The sequence below is a fragment of the Micromesistius poutassou genome (genome assembly GCF_964030765.1).
Source record: "Micromesistius poutassou genome assembly, chromosome: 10".
NCBI lineage: Eukaryota > Metazoa > Chordata > Actinopteri > Gadiformes > Gadidae > Micromesistius > Micromesistius poutassou.
The window spans coordinates 2,061,393-2,078,892 of record NC_140280.1 but is presented as its reverse complement, the minus strand read 5'-3'; the positions used below and the strand labels follow the sequence as shown (position 1 = coordinate 2,078,892).

Genomic DNA, 17,500 nt, shown 5'->3' with positions numbered 1-17,500 from the left:
GGCCCCCAGTGGTTACCTCAGTGAGTAAAGAGAGGTGAGAGAGGACAGGCCCTCTAATTCACCTTTTACCGTAGAGTTGAAGAAGAATCCTGGAGAAACACCTGTTTCTTCCCTTTACGCGAAAAGTCTTTATCTGTTAACGAAACAAACAGGGGAAATGTTGTCCATGTTGGTGTTGTTACTGGTCAAAGCTAGGATTTAGTGAAGGGAAGGGAAGCCACACATTAACTTGAGGGTTGTGTGTGAATGATTCCCGTCTGAAGAGGTTGACCAGTCTCCCAGTCTGCACACTGGTGAAGGAATGAAACCATTCCACCGGTTTGGATACACACAACGCACACCGTGCTGCCACTGATCTGAACACATTGATATCGTCGGGGTCAGGGTGACGGGACTCCCAGCTGAAAGGTCCTGGGTTTGATCCCCAATGTCCAGTCGAACTGCAGGCCTCCCATGGAACCAAATGGCCAGCTTATTAATGACACAAATATCCACGCAAAAGATATATTAAGGTAAAACGATAAAATAGTAGTGTAATAGTAACGTCTAAAAATGTCTTAAAGGTGGCACATTTTCCCTGCGATGCGGTGCATGCCTTCAATGTCCGCGTCATGTGTAGAAGAGTTGTGGACACGCTGCGGACATTTCCCACGGCGTATCGCTGCACCGGGTGAAGGGGTGGAGGTTCGTGGCACAACCGTCACCATGGAGCCGAGGACACCGACAGCTAAGAGATACATGATCGCGCTAAAGGTCACAGCGGCGAGACGCCTGTGAAATAATTGATATTTGTGTGAATCAGTATGAACGGCACCGTGCCAGCCAAAATGAACAAAATGTCATGTTCATTAGGGCCAACGGCGCGTCACAGAGAGCCTCCGCTCCTGTAACGCCGGCCGTGGATGTGTTCACACTGCACTGCTGGAAAAAGTGAGTTGTTTATTTTGGCGGCTGAAAGTTGCGTTCAAATGAACCGGCGCGTCTCCGCCAGTCAAGTCGGATTTGGGGATGAGTAACATCATTAAACAAAACCCTTTTGTGTTTGTTCTTTGTTGTCACCAACGACTTGCTCATTTAATTTCAGTCTGTCGACGGATTGCGTTTGAAGGATGTGACGATTTTGACACACGCTCGCATGCATTCATAAAAGTGACATTAGAGCTCCCATCAAGGTGACAACACGCTTGTCCTTGATTCAGAAGCTATATTTGATAAGGACGTCATCTTTGTCAGCCTTGTTTTAATGCCTTAAAACAAGGCCAATGCATCAGTCTTTTTGACTTTTTGGGAGGGAAGGGGGTTAGTTTGGAGCCGGCTAGCGAATGGTGGGAACCGCTGTGGAGTGAGGACCCAGGTGCTGGCGCTCTGTGATCTTGACCTAATGAGGATCTTCTCCCCAAAATAACAAGAAACTGCTTTAGCCTGTAATCAACAAGTAGCCTTCTCTCATGTACGAGCTGTTCAGAATTGGGTAAAAAAAACAAAAACCTGGTCGATTCCATGGGGTCAAACGTGTACCTGTATTCTCATTCTCGCTGTCGTTTAATACTAAATTGTAAAACATATTTTCCTTGTATCTAATCACACCCCCTGCGACATGTGAGCATGTCTAAGAGTCAGGGTGTAGCGTTTCAGCAGCTTGCAGGTCGGTACTGCTGCAGTTCTCCCCAACTCTCTCTGTGTTTCTTCTGAAGCTTTACTGGAAAACAATAAATACCATTTATCCCTCCTGGAGATCTCAACTCTGGCCCCTCCGTTGCCTGTGGTGATACGGTGAGATTTTATTTTCGGCATACATCTTTACCATCTCGATGGATAACGGCAGGGTCATCGCTCCCAGGTCTACAGGGAGATTCATAAAAACAACACTGGCTTGAGGGAAGGTCAGCGCTTTTTGTTATTATTGTCTCTCTATCTGATAAAAGCAATATCTCTCTCTCTCTCTCCATCTCTCTTTTCATCTCACTCTCTCTCTCTTAATTTCTCTCTCACTCTCCCCCTCTCTTTCTCTTGCTCTCTCTCTCTCTCTCTCCCCCTCTCCTTCTCTTTCTCTCTCTGTCTCTCCCTCTCTTTCCTTCTCTCTCTTCATCTATCTCTCTCACTCTCCCCCTCTCTTTTTCTCGCTCTCTCTCTCTCCCCCTCTCTTTCGCTCTCTCTCTCTCTATCGCCCCCCTCCTCTCTTTCTCTCCCCCTCTCTCTCCATCTCACTCTCTCTCCCTCGCTATCTCCCTCTCTTTCAATTTGCTTTTCCTCTCTCCAACGCGCGTACATGCACACACACACACGCACACGCACGCGCACGCACGCACACACACACACACACACACACACACACACACACACACACACACACACACACACACACACACACAGTCATGATACATGTTTATGGTTTGCTTACGTTATTTTTCTTTTATTCAGTCTGTTTACACCCCCCCACCCCACCCCACCCCACTGATTACTCTGTTTCCCGCGCTCTCCTGTCCGCTTTACAATCCTCAGTGTAATCAGCTGGACGTGAACGGGGATCGCGGTGGATGCTCGGACCCCACCCACCTCTCCGAGAATGTCAGCGCAGCTATCCATTCACAAAGAGGCGGAGGAAACAAGCCTTTCAGAATGGGCCAATAAAGCTCACAGAGGGGCGGGGGCGGGGGCGGGGTGGGGGGGGGTGGGGGTTCACGCCGGCTGGCAGTGCTTGAAGTTAAAACTCCTCGCTGTTGTAGATGAGTTGCCCATGTCGCCTCCAAGACTGACGCTCGTACCGGAGTCCTCGCCCGGACATGTTGTGACTCCCCGCGTAGTGGACGCTGTGTTTTAGAAGCGGACTTTTTCATTCGGCATCACTCGGATATTATAGTGACTGTTTCTGGTCGTTTTAGGGGAGTCCATCCTGCTGCCACGATGCTCTACTATGGACTTCTCCTGTGTTTTTGTGGCACGGGTATTGTTTGGGCGCAGCTGGACAGCTCTGGATTATTTTACGCACTGAGGTCTGAATTGTCAGAAGATACCATTTTGGTCGCCAATAACGAGGTACGCGTGCCTTTCGGGAGAACTGTGTTCATTGACCCCGTAAACGATCTGGTGATTCAGATCGAGCCTGGCGATCGGTGCAGCATCACCGTTCTGGATAACGACCCGCTGTCACAGAGACCCGGGCAACTCTCTCCCAAAAAGTTTCCGTGTGATTTCGGTCCCAACGACGTGAGCTACTCTCACTTCGGGTCGAGGAGCCCGGCCAAGGACCGGGTGAGGCTGCAGCTGAGGTACGATACGGAAACAGAAACCGTTATCATCCCGTTCATGATGGAAATAGAGGTGATCTTTACGCAGCTAGAGTTGCTCACCAAAAACATGCCTCTGACTGTTGATAATTTCAAAGGGATAAGTAACCCGATTGACAAAAAGGTGTTAGAATTCACATATGACAGAGCGTCTCACAGATGCGAGGTGACCTCTCTGTCCAGTGGCAGTGCGCTGCCCAGATATGGCAAACTCATCGACGGGGGGAAACTTGCGAACATGATGGACTGTGATGAATTCACCCAGGCTGACATTCGCTACGAGCACACGTTCAACCGCAAATCCCCGAACAGAGATTATGCTCCCATGGTGGTGGAACTGCATGATACGGAAGGCAATTTAGTCAAACAAGAATATTTCCATCTGATGATTCGCATCAGAGAGGGAGAGGAGAACACGCCACCAAAGCCGAGCTTCGTGTCCATGATGATGATGGAAGTGAGCCAATTTGTACTGACAGCTCTCACCCCTGACATGATTGCTGCTGAAGACGCCGAGTCGGACCCAGACGAGCTCATATTCAACATCACCTCTCCCCTCTCGTACGAAGAGGGCTACATAGTCAGCACCGATGACAGAAACCTCCCAATCACGACCTTCTACCAGAGAGATTTGATGGAGCTCAAAATAGCGTACAAACCGCCCTCCCTCGACTCAGACACCGAGAGGATCTTCCAGCTGGAGTTCGAGGTGGTGGACACGGACGGGGCCCTCTCTGACCCGTTCGCCTTCATGATCGTCGTGAAGCCCATGAACTCCATGGCGCCCGTGGTGACCCGCAACACCGGCCAGCTGCTGTACGAGGGCCAGTCCCGGCCCCTCTTCACGTCCCAAAACCTGGAGATCAGCGACGAGGACAACCTGGACGGCGTCCGCATCTCCGTGGTCGACGGGCTCCGCCACGGCGACCTCCGGGTGCTGGGCCTCCAGCGGAAGTTCTTCACGCCGTCCGACCTGACCTCGGGCCTGGTGGTGTACCAGCACGACGGCAGCGACACCTACAGCGACAACATCGTCTTCAAGATGTCCGACGGCAAGAACGAGGTGGAGTTCCTCTTCCCCATCACCGTGGTCCCCACCGACGACGAGCCGCCCATCGTCAACGCCAACACGGGCCTGGTGCTGTTCAAGAACCAGATGATGCCCATCACCGCGCCCGCGCTCAGCGCGGCCGACATCGACTCGGAGGACTCCACCATCAGGTTCACCCTCGTGCCGCCGCTGTCCGCCGTCGGCGCGGTGCTCCTGAGGCAGTCGGACGCCCCGGAGGACCCCTCCACCTGGAGGTTCAACGCGGAGGACGAGGTCTACGAGAAGGAGGTGACCGAGTGGCAGCAGAGAGACATCACGGACGGGAAGGTGTTCTACAAGCACACGGGCCCCCACAGCACCGACACGGTGACGGATCAGTTTGTGTTCACCGTGCAGGACGACAACGACCCGCCGAACGAGTCGGGGCCGAGTGCGTTCATCATTAGGGTCTTACCCATCGATGACGTCCCCCCCGAGCTGTTCCCCGGCACCACCTTGCAGATGACCGTTCACGAGTACCAGCTCACCGCTTTCCACAAGGACGTGCTCCGATACACCGACCTAGACTCGGAGGACCGCGATCTCAAATACATCGTGGTCCAGCCCCCCACCGACATGGACGAGAATCATCCGGTCCTGTTCGGCACCCTGGTCCTGACAGACAGCCCCGATCGGGAGGTCACCGAGTTCACCCAAGCCCAGATAAACCACCACAAGATCTCCTACAGCCCCCCCGACGTGGAGCTTGGCATCACGGCCCATGTGGTGCAGTTCCGCTACTCTGTGGAAGACACAGCCGGCAATAGTGTGGAGGGCGTCTTCGTCATCTTCCTCGAGCCGGTCAACAACAAACCCCCTCAGATCACCAACACCGGCTTCGCCGTGTTTGAGCGGGGCGTGCACATCATGTCCGTCGCAGAGCTGGACTGTGAGGACCCTGACACCGACAGCAAAAAGATTACCTTTAGCCTCAGCCAGGCGCCCAAACACGGCCAGGTCCAGCTGGCCTTCGCCGACCTCGGCAAAGGGCAGGCCTTCAACCTGGCGGACATCTCCGAGGGTAAGCTGTCCTACATTCAGAACGGGGACGAGACGGCGAGCGACGAGTTCCTGTTGGACGTCAGCGACGGCGTCCACGTGGTCACGGTGACGGTGCGCGTCGGCGTGAAGCCCGTGGACGACGAGACCCCCACCCTCAGCCTCCCCGCGGGGACCGTCGGGTCCCACGTGGACGTGCTGGAAAACGGCGCCACGGAAATAACCACCAGCGTCATCCGAGGCAGCGACGTGGACACCGACGACCTCCGGCTGACCTTCGTCGTGGAGGACCCGCCGGCCATGGGGGAGGTGCTGGTCGGGGGAGTGCCCGCCTCCAGGTTCACGCAGGCAGACATCATCAACGGCCTCGTGGTGTACGCTCACACCGGCGGCGAGATAGGGGTGGCGTCTCGTCAGGACGGCTTCAATCTGAGTCTCAGCGACATGTCCGAGGAGTGGACCGTGGGCGGGAATCGGATCGATGGGGTGCGCGTCACCGTAGCTATTCTCCCCGTGGACAACCAGGCCCCCAGAGTAGACGTGGTGCTTGAGTTCAGCGTCATTGAGGGCGAGAAGTACAACATCGGCCCGCAGTATTTGGACGCCGACGATAACGACACCCCCTCTGAAGACATCCTGTGCACCATCATCGTCCAGCCCACCGCTGGCTACGTGGAAAACATCTCTCCTGCCCCGGGCTCCGAGAAGTCCAGGACAGGAACAGCTGTCAGCGCGTTCACCATTCGGGACGTAAGAGAAGGAAACATCTACTTTGTCCAAAGTATTCACAAAGGAGTGGAGCCCGTGGAGGATCGATTCACGTTCAGATGCTCAGATGGTGTTCAGTTTTCCGAGACCTTGTTCTTCCCCATTGTGATCATTCCCACCAATGACGAGAAGCCTGAGATTTTCGCACGGGAAATTGTTGTCATGGAAGGGATGAACATTATTATAGACACGCCGATACTGAACGGCGCCGACGCTGACATTCCACCTGAAGATCTGACGTTCATCATTTCTAAACCTCCCAAACACGGGACAATTCTGAACCAATTATCCACAGGCTCTGACTTGGTGAGAAACTTCACTCTGGATCAGATTAGGGAAGCTTCGAGTATCATTTATGAGCACGATGACTCTGAAACAGTCGAGGACAGCTTTGAAGTGATTCTCACTGACGGAAAATATTCTGTGGAGAAAACCGTGTTGGTTTTGATCATCGCCGTCGACGACGAAACCCCAAGAATGGTGATTAATGATGGCCTGGAGGTAGAAATAGGGGAGTCTAAAGAGATCAACAACAAACTTCTTAAAGCTACAGATCTAGATTCAGACGATAGCACGCTCACTTATATCATTCGGTTTGGACCCGGTCAGGGTCTTCTCCAGAGGACCACGCCTTCCGGCGGGCTGGAGAACATAACACTGGGAATGAACTTCACCCAGGCCGAGGTGGACGAAGGGTCGGTCGTTTACACGCACAACGGTCAGGAGGGCATACGGGACCTGGTCAAATTCGACGTCACAGACGGCATGAACCCATTGATTGACCGGTACTTCTACATCACCATCGGCAGCATAGACATGGTCTTCCCTGACGTGATCAGCAAAGGGGTTTCCCTCAAAGAAGGCGGCCGAGTGATGCTGACCACAGACCTCCTGAGCACCACCGATCTCAACAGCCCCGATGAGCACCTGGTCTTCACCGTCACCAGGGCCCCAGTGAGGGGCCATTTAGAGTGTACGGACACACCTGGGATGCCCATCGTGTCGTTCACTCAGCTCCAAATGGCCGGCAGCAAGATCTATTACCTTCACACGTCTGACGACGAGGTCAAGATGGACAGTTTTGAGTTCGAGGTCACGGACGGATTCAACCCGGTGTTCCGAACCTTCCGGGTGTCCATCGTCGACGTGGACAACAAGAAACCGGTCCTGACGATTAACAATCTGCTGGTCACCGAGGGAGAGAGCAAGCTCATCACGCCCTTTGAGCTCAACGTAGAGGACCAGGACACGGCGGAGAAGATGCTGAAGTTCACCGTCACCCAGCTCCCCGTTCACGGGAAGCTGCTGTACAACGGGTCGACGCCGGTCACCAGCTTCACCAAGCAGGACCTCAACGAAAACCTCGTCAGCTACAAGCACGCCAAACACGACAAGTCACCGGAAGACTCGTTCTCCTTCACCGTCACGGACGGCACGCACTCGGACTTCTACGTGTTCCCCAACACCGTGTTCGAGACCCGCCGGCCGCAAACCATGCAGATCGCCATCGTGTCGCTGGACAACGGCGTCCCCCAGATGGTGGTGAACAGAGGGGCGCCCACCCTGGTGGAGGTGTCCGCGGGTCACCTGGGCTACACCCTCAGCTCCAAGGTGCTGAAGGCGGAGGACCTGGACAGCGAGCCGGCCTCCCTGCTGTTCCACATCACCACCCAGCCCCTGCACGGCGACATCGTCCACGTGGGCCGCGGGAACGACTCCATCAGCAAGTTCAGCCAAGGTAAAAAAAAAAAACGTTTTATCCAAAGTGTAAAAAAAAAAAGCGGGGTGAAAAAGGCTAAATTAGGCATTTCATTACGTCAAATAATATTTGGGTATCACATTTCTCAACATGAGACCGGATTTTGCAGCAAAGTCATAATTCATGTCATTTGGGATCTTTGTTTATTTCCTAACATCTGTTGTGTGCTTTATTGTTACTACCCTTTTTTTTTGTGTTGTGCCTGGATATAATGTTAGACACCTGGCACGGAGGTGCAATTACAATGCCTCTCTGCGTTTAGTCTGCAGCGGGGGAAACTAGTATAAATACATATTATATTGCTTCATATTCACACTACGAAAACAGTCAGTTGATAACATCACGCCCACAATCATCTATTCACTTTATAATTGGTAAAACCGTAAACCCCCAACGTACAATCCACAGAAAACAATGGACAGTGAACCGTCTCAACCCTTCCTGAACCCTGCCGCCCTGCGGTGGTTCCGACACACAATGAGGGCGCGACCTCGCCATACGGAGGACATGAATCACCCCGTCTGTGACAACCCCTGGCTTGGATATGTTAATACTTAATTCATAGGCCCCTGATTTAGACGTGCCTGGATCATCAAATCATAATTAACGTGCGGAAGCGCAGAGTCGGACTCGCCGCGTCACGTAAATGGCTTATGGAGGTTTTAGGATGAATAATTTACAGGCGCGGCTCGGAGAGGGGAGAGGTTTTTCCCTTCGGGGGCTCGCGGTACAGCGGTTTGTTAAATGAAGCGTGGCGCCTGAGCAGACGGATCAAGCGGGAAAGGTCAGGCGCCGAGCAGGAAGTGGCAGGGCGCCGTCGGAGCGCGCACCGGCGCCGGCGTTCTTGACTTTTATTCGCCATCGATCCGTCTCGCTGACTGTTTTTTTTTGCGATGAGTCCGGATGTATTTTGAGCCGGCGCGGGCCGTGCTTCCAACACACGTCACGTAGCGCGTGTGAGGGAGGGCGGGGATGATGAAAAGGCGAGCATCAATTAAGAGTGTGTGCTACGCTCCTGTGATCTATTGAGTGTAACACGGGGCTGATCGATAAGGCTGCCGGGCTATTGGATTCATTCTCAGGAACGTAGCGCAATAATTACCGTCGGGGTGCTCCTGTGAAGCGCTCTGAGCCGGTGTACAATCCAACGTGTTTGTGTGCATGAAGGAAAGACGGCAAAAAAGGTTCAGGGTCAGAAGATGGGTTAAGGGGAGAGACTTGAGTGCTCGCCCTGAGAGAGGACACGGTGTGTGAGCTGTGTGTGTGTGTGTGTGTGTGTGTGTGTGTGTGTGTGTGTGTGTGTGTGTGTGTGTGTGTGTGTGTGTGTGTGTGTGTGTGTGTGTGTGTGTGTGATGAGCGCAATGAGGCGTGAAGAGGTAGGGCGAGAGGTTGAGTGGGGGTTAGCCGCGATGAAGGAAGAGAGCAAGGAGGAACAAGGACCAGTCTCCAACCAACCAGTTATTTAGCCTTATAGCCACCACTAAGCCGCTGGCACTCCTCTAGTGACCGAATTTTAGAAAGTCTTGTAAGATAGGAGAGGGAGAGGGAGAATGAGATTGAACTGTTAGGGAGAGAGAGAGAGAGAGAGAGAGAGAGAGAGAGAGAGAGAGAGAGAGAGAGAGAGAGAGAGAGAGAGACTGAACGAGGAGGGAGAGAGAGGAGAGAGAGAGAGAGAGAGAGAGAGACTGAACGAGGAGAGAGAGAGAGAGAGAGAGAGAGAGAGAGAGAGAGAGAGAGAGAGATGGAAAGCAAGCAAGCATGCTCGTCAGAGAAGGCAGCCAAGTGAAAGAGACTATCCCTCAGCCTGTATTTACACATCCGATTTCCAGGGCAGGTCCCGTGTGGCTTCTCCTTTAAATATTTGATGATGAAAGTGCCCCACCTCGCTCACCCTGTTGACTTCCTCTGCCATTGTCTCCTCACCCCGTACCACGTGCCCCGATTCATTGTCAATGTTGATTCCTCGTTACCATTTCTTTAATGTGAACAAACTCGGTTCCACACCAGCGTTCAAACACAGCTCCCATTTCTAACCCTGTCCCAAAATAAGAATGACCTTCGTGTCGGAATTGCATTGTCTGATTTGTAAACCGCAAAACTGCTCAGTCGCATTGCCACATAACCATTATATCATTAATATCATTAATATCTAAACAGAATACAGGGCAGATAATCCCGGTATGATATTTAGTTAATCCCTCCGTAATTGTCTGATCCAATGATTGGTAAATGTGTAGCAAGTTGTGTTCGGGGCTTTGGGGCTCGGCTGAACAGGGGATGGTGATTACTGTTGTACGAGTCTGTCAGCCACTGGTTGTGAGACACAGGGGGCCTGGGCCTTTCATGTGTCGATGATTTCCGCTACACTGTAATAAACTATTCCCGAGCCTGGTGGATAAGTTCAAACACAGCCCTGTAATTCAAACAGAAGTCAAGGACGGAAAAACAGCTGGCATTGCAGGTGCCCCCCCCCCCCCCCCCCCACCCCCCCCCCCTGCTCCGAATCCTGTTTTTAACATTCCTGGTCCCCCATGTGTTATTTAGGCGCTCCGTCGTCACCTGGTGGTTAAAAGACTTCCTGGCAGGAGACCACACGGGGTTTGGGAGGTCTTAACTATTTTCTGATGGCCTCTCCAGCTTCAGTCGACTAGGATTAGCAGCAGGGTGTATTTGAGGCGTGCTGTCCCCCCGGTTCAGGGTGTGCGACTGTCAGTCTCTCTCTCGGTGCTTATTTAGGGGGGGGGGGGGGGGGTCGTCGGTGCTCAGGGTTGATAAGGGCGTTGAGTCAGAGTGTGATTGTGGACGGAGACCCCCGCTGGCACACTTGCAGATAGAGAGCAAGACGTTTCAACGTTACGCTGACAGACAGGCATGCCTGCGAGGCCCGTGAAGTGTGCGGAGAATAAAGGGATGTATTTTAGCACAGCTTGAGTGCTCACACGTGGGATTCTTGCTTGAACATTTCAAAGAAATCGGTGCTTTAATGTGCGCTGTGTGATTGGGATGTTATTTTTACCTGGATTGGATGATTGGAACAGGCAGATCGTTTAAAAAATATATAAATGCGTCTAATGTGGTGGTAATACAAATGCGATTTTAGTTGATTGCTGCAATGAACATGAATACAAAAGCATCCCGTAGTGATTAAATAGGGGTTATAATTCATGCTGTTATTAGTTTTTTTTTGGGAGGGCGTCTACTGTGTTTACCGGTTCTAACGATGTGATCCCGGGTTCTCCTTTCAGCCGACATTGACGAGCTGCAGGTGTGCTACGTGCTGCACCCCCAGGAGAACGTCACCTCGGACCACTTCGTGTTCTCCGTCCAGGACAACGGTAGGACACCCGCCGGGTTTGTTCAACTCAAACTGAGGGGAAATCAGTGGGTTCTTTTACTGGGAAACGTGTGCAAACAGGCATTCATTTTTCAGACCGAGACAAAACTTGGACAAACAAGGGCAAATGAAAATCAAAGAAAAGTAAAGAACACATGTTGGATTCTGCTGGTAACAAGCGTGACGGCAACCACAAAGCAGGCTGTTGTTGTTATTATTAATAAACCTGAAATAAACCGACATGTGTAAAATGCCAAGTCTTCATCCATTTCCATCCCCATTATCGCGGGTAAATCTCTACCAAACAAACCTTTTTTTAGTTCATCCCCAGAGAAAAAATAATTACCGGCATCAGGGCTGCCAGTGTAGCAGACATTTGCTGCTGTAATGTTCACATCATGGGACATGTACAACTAATAGCTTTGATGCGTCCCCCCCCCCCCCAAAAAAAAACCTCTCTTCCTCACTTTCATGTAAAAAACAAATGGAAGCATTGCTTCTCAAGATAGAGTCACCAGTTTGTGATGCCATCTAGGGAAAGAAATATGGGTCAGTGTTCAAAGTTACTTCACTCCAACCACTCTTTTCTCCGTTTCATCTCATTGTCAGACTTCTACATTGTCAAAGAGAGACAGGAGCCGCATTGAAGAAGAGCGCGGTGCTTTCACTTAGCCGCTCGGCGTGAAAGCTAATGGTTTTTGGGAACAAGTACTTGATCCATTTGACAAAGCCTTACCACCTTGACGCGCTAATGCACTACCACAGGCACAGGTTTAGAATGCACGGGAAAAACAGACCAGATTTGGACGGCCATTTGTCCGTGGGGCCTGCCTGCCTCTCCGGGTTACGTGGCGCGCCGAATCGAACGATGTTATCTCAGGTGGAAGGTTTAAGATGCCCTGAAAAGCCTCTCTCTAAATTCACGCCGCTGGCTGTCCTGGCCCACTGTTCTTGTCTTTGTGAGAGACACAAGGCAGCAGGTGCTTCGACGGCGTTGAACAAAAACAAGGCAGAGTGTCATGTCCTATGTCGGGCCCACGCTGTCAATCACGCTCACCGCCTCGTTCGCTTAAGGCTCAATTAGCATGAGCAGGGTCTCTCCGGTGGTAGACGTGATCATTCCCCATAGCCGACGCCACACGATTCTGCCAGTTCTTGTCTTGCCTTGCACAGGCAGAGACAGAGTGTCTCTGTTGTCCTCAGCGACTTGGCTGCTCCAGTTCTGAGGCCCGGTTCAGAGTTTTCTGATGCAAATAGAACAGTCAGACGGTTCTTTCCTGATGGGTATACTCTGAGAGGCAGCATCGGAGTCAGGAGGCATGAACGTCTTTTGTGGAAGATTGTTTAATGCTTACCGGCTCAGGTGGTGACCATGTATGAATGGATCTGTGTGGGGGGGGGGGGGGGGGGGAAGAGAGAGAGAGAGAGAGAGAGAGAGAGAGAGAGAGAGAGAGAGAGAGAGAGAGAGAGAGAGACTGTTTGGTTGTAGGAGAGGCAGAGCTCTCTATTTTCTTTTTCTCTATCATTTATTTTTTTTATTATTCTTTTGATTTCTGTGTGTTGTGTTTTGTATGTCTGCTCTTTATCCCACCCAACACCATAACAAAGTCCTTGTATGTGAAAGAGAACCTGGCAATACAAGTCTTATTCTGAGGGGTGAGGAAAGGAGAGGCTGGAGGGGGGGAGACAGGGAGTGATGTGTGTGAAACACTTTGGGCGTTATCCAACAGGCAGTTTGAGCAGCGGAGACAAAGATTCAGAGGTGTCTCCGTGGAAGTGTCCACTATCCGTAAGAAGCCTAAAATACTTCTGTTTAAACCCAGCGTTATGCCACTTCTGCCTGTACCAAAAAAAAACCACAACATCAAATCCTGCAGCGCTGGGATTTAGCAGAGCGGCAGAACGGTTCCTGTGCTCTTTCTCATCTGCTTCGCGATCCACAGCAGAATAGTTGAACCAGTGATAGCACAACACTGAATCATTACTTGAAAATAAGTCCAGAATGAAAATCTTGAATTTTGAAATGTGTGGTTAGAGGTGTTCTGAGGTTAGCTAACCAAAGCGATCGTTCCAGCTTTGACTGAAGGAAGTTTTTGTGGTGGTGGTAATTATTTGTGTCTTTACTTCTCTGCCCAAGCTTTGAGTACTGGCTTTTAACACTTGATGTAAAAAAATAACAAAGGAATCACTTTATAATAATCTTCTTTATAAGCCATTAGTTAATGATGAACTAATCATTAACACAGCAATCCATCATTGGCCATTAGTTAATGATGAACTAGCGTAAGCCTCCAGTTAATGATGAACTAATTGACAAAACCTGAATATACTTTTGTAGATGATTAATAATTTCTATGTTAAAGGAATCTTATTTTCCATTACAAGCTCGGTCCAAAATCTACCCTCCAGTGACACCACAAGTGGGTTTGTCAACCAGATGTATGATGGATAGCTTAGCAGTGGGTACAGTCCAGTGGTACATCTGGTAGGCTGACGACCGGGTATATTTTGTCATGGCTTGTAATGGCTAATCGACATCACACCTCACACCACATCACACCTGGTAAAAATAGGGTCCTTTATAGCGCTTATCCATCATCCACAAATATATCAATGTTGTGTTAATGATGACTTCATTGTTAACTAAATGCTTATAAATCAGTACTTGATTGATGATTAGTTATTCATTAACATGAGGCGACTTGTAAATGACATTGCATTTAATGGCCTCCCTCGTCATTCCCTCTGACAAACATAAGGCATACCTGGTTACATGCCAGAGAATTAACGCAAATCGCCGACACCAGCTGTGATCGTGCCATTGTGCTCGCTGATATTCCCCCGCCAAAGGTCACGCACACGATTCAACGGCTCCCGTCCACGCTCCCATCGGGAGGCGAGAGGCAGGAATTCTCGCTGATTCCACCATAAAACACGTCGCCTTCGCCTCAGGCTGCTGTTTGTAGCGTAGCTCGGCACGCCTCCGTCAGGCTACCTGCACACACGCCGATCTCCCCCCCCCCCCGCAGGCTCCGGGGAGGCTTCTGCTCGAGGCCAGCCGCAAGTGTCAGGGCCCCCCCGGGGGGGCGAGAAGGGAAGCGTTTGATATTTCAGCAGCCGGGCGAGGCTGCGGTAATGAAAGGCCCTGAGTGTGAGGATCCGACCCGCGCTCGCAGGCAGCGGCGGTGGTACATGAGCCTGTTACAGCCTTGTAAGCAAGCAAAGTGGGGGTGGGGGACGGTGGAAGGGATGCTGGGAGCCCCCCCCCCTCCCCCCCCCACCCCCGCTCTGTCACACCACCGCCAGGTGGGATTGCTGGTGTTAACCTGTGATGGCACAGGGCAGAAACCCAGGCTTTTTTCCCGGGCCGGTCACCGGTTGAATTAATGACACACAGCCCATCTTTGCTCAGCGAGCGCCTTTTTCTTGCCTTGAGTGCTCGCAGGGCCCAGATTGCCACTGCTGCCACTTTGATTCCCGCTCACCTCGGAGTTGGCCCCCCCAGTTGCCATAGCAGGGACAGGAGGTGGAGAGTTTGGCGTGGTAAAAGCTTTTCAGCCAGTACTGCTGCCCGGGAGGTGCACTGTATCCCCCCCCCCCCCCCCCCAGTCAACGACGTAAGTCACGAGGTTCAGACGGTTCAACGTTGACGTCTTATTTCCCTAGTTGTTCAAAATGGCCTTCAATGTTTGCCCCCGACAGAGTAAACGTTGCCCTTTGACTTCCTTACCACGCCTCCTTTCCTCGTTCTCTTGTCTGCGTCTGTGAGTTTGGTTAAAACCTCACAACCCTTTTGTTACGCTCCAAACCCCCCCCCCCCCCCCCCCCCGTCGTCGTCTGCAGTTCCTGACATGCTAGTGTGCTCACTCACAACAAAGCGTACCCCTTCACATATCTCCCCGAGGGGACGTTTTGCCCCAATCTCAACCGACTTCCAACTGATTCAGTGCACCCGGTGAGGTAATGTGTCTCTTTGTCGCCCTCGCTAAGCGCCTTCGTTGACAGTTTCAACCGATGGGTGGCCTTTATGCTAGGGGTGGGAGTCTCTTGGTACCTCGCGATGCGATTCAGAGGTGAACGAGTCGATTCTGAAACGATATCGATTCAACAATTTTTTTTTTTTTTTTTTATTAAATTAGTTTCCGATTATTATTTTTTTCTGCATCGAAACGGAATCGTTCTAGAGAGAATCACGATGCATTGAAGAATCGATTATTTTTCCCACCGCTACCTTATGCGGCACATTTTACTTTCTTTGCTCTTTCTATTCTCACTTTATTGGGAGAAAGGTGGAGAGAGTCTGGTGTGACAGAGACTGTTTGTCATTCAGCTGTTTATGTGTGTGTGTGTGTGTGTGTGTGTGTGTGTGTGTGTGTGTGTGTGTGTGTGTGCGTGCACTCCTCTGAGTGCATGCGTGTGGGATTTTGTGTGTGTGTGTGTGTGTGTGTGCGTGCACTCCTGAGTGCATGCGTGTGGGATTTGTGTGTGTGTGTGTGTGTGTGTGTGTGTGTGTGTGTGCGTGCACTCCTCTGAGTGTGTGCGTGTGTGAGTGATTCTGTGTGTGTGTGTGTGTGTGTGTGTGTGTGTGTGTGTGTGTGTGTGTGTGTACGTGTGCGTGTACGTGTGCGTGTGTGATTGTACATTGCTAGAACCCACTTTTATCAAACACAACCTTGTTCACAATTCATCACATCGCCCCCCAAACAGAAAAAAAATCAGCATCTGAAGCGCCGGTCGTCATGACCACATGATCCCGTCGGATCCAGCCTCAACGGCGCAATTACACATCTGAACTGACAACAGACCCCAGGAATGGATTCAGGGAGACACACTCAAGTGTGACCCCTGTCCGGGACCTTGAAACGCATTAGCGGCAAAGTGTTGATTTTGCAGCCCCCCCCCCCCGCCCACCCGCCCACCCGACCCCCCCGCTATCTCTGTGTGATATCTCGGCTGCCGGAGGGCTGCAGTTGACAGACCGGAACGTGTCCCTAAAAACCGCAGGAGCAAGCCCGCACTCGCTGTTTCCATGGATACCGATTGGCCTTGTTAACCCCTGTGACCCCTATTGTTCACCTGCCAAAACAAAGTTTGCCTTTCCAGACGCCCACACACACACACACACACACACACACACACACACACACACACACACACACACACACACACTGGCTCACACACACATGCACTTAGAGGGGTTGTTTTGCCAGCCGTGATCCGCCAGTGATAGGGTGGGGGTGGGGGGGGTTGCTCCTGACAGCCTGGCTCCGGCAGGTCCTCGTCTGCCCGTCTCCGTCGTCAGCGTCTCCTGACAGCCCCGCCGTCTTAGCCAGTGTTTCTTCACTGTCATCCTTCCTCTCTTCACACTCTTTCTCTCTTATCTCTTTCTCGTTGTATCTCTCTCTACCTCTTTCTCTCTCTCTCGCACTCGTTCTCTCACTCTCTCGCTCTCACGCTCCATCTCTCTCTCTCGCTCTCTCGCTCGCTCTCTCTCTCTCTTTTTCTTTCTCTCTCTTTCTCTTCTTTCTCTCTCTCACGCTCCATCTCTCTCTCCATCTCTCTCTCTCTCTCTCTCCCTCTCGCTCTCTCTAACCCTCTTTATGTCTCTCTCTCCACCTCTCTCTCTCTCTCTCTCTCTCCATTCCACCCACTCTCTGTGATCCATTTCCCACTAGAGGTGAGATCCTAGCGTTTTAACCGTCTGTTATATGGGCCTTTTAATATGTCGGTGCGTGCGTCGGAATATCAGTGGGAATTTCACTTCGGTGTCAAGGCTTAAGGATTAAGGGTGAAATGTTGCATTCATCATCATCCCTCATTGTTGCGTTTCTGTGTGTGTGTGTGTGTGTGTGTGTGTGTGTGTGTGTGTGTGTGTGTGTGTGTGCGTGCGTTTATGTTGGTCTATGCTGAACTGATTCATAGCATATTGACAATGGGATTCTTATCAGCATTATGATGGAGAGATGGAAGAAAGGCTGCGAGTGAGGAAGGAAGATAGGAACGGAAAGAGAGCGATGGGTTCAAAGATAAAAGGCCCTGATGGCAGGGAACAGAGAGAACGTTAAAACTGATATGTTAATTCAGTCCCATGCCCCAGAGATAAGATGTATGTATGTTATTCAATATATTTTTTTGGTGGTGTTTCAGATGTGTTTTTCTATGCAATTGGTCTTGTCCAATTAGATACTCTGTTCTCTGTTAAAAAGCTGTTATCTGAGTGTGAAGTCTATTTCCATTTACTTTCTTGAACAAAGGAGACTCAT

The 17,500-nt window shown here is 51.2% G+C and overlaps 1 pseudogene across 1 annotated transcript in view; it reads left to right on the top strand.

Moving 5' to 3' along the window:
• The first annotated feature begins 2,904 nt into the window (after positions 1–2,904).
• The window catches only part of LOC311353830 (FRAS1-related extracellular matrix protein 2 pseudogene), a 17,395-nt pseudogene continuing 2,799 nt past the window's right edge, over positions 2,905–17,500 (top strand). Inside the window, exons 1-2 of the transcript in view lie at positions 2,905–7,882; positions 11,149–11,238. The product of the transcript in view is annotated as an FRAS1-related extracellular matrix protein 2 pseudogene (transcript). The remainder of the gene's footprint in view (positions 7,883–11,148; positions 11,239–17,500) is intronic.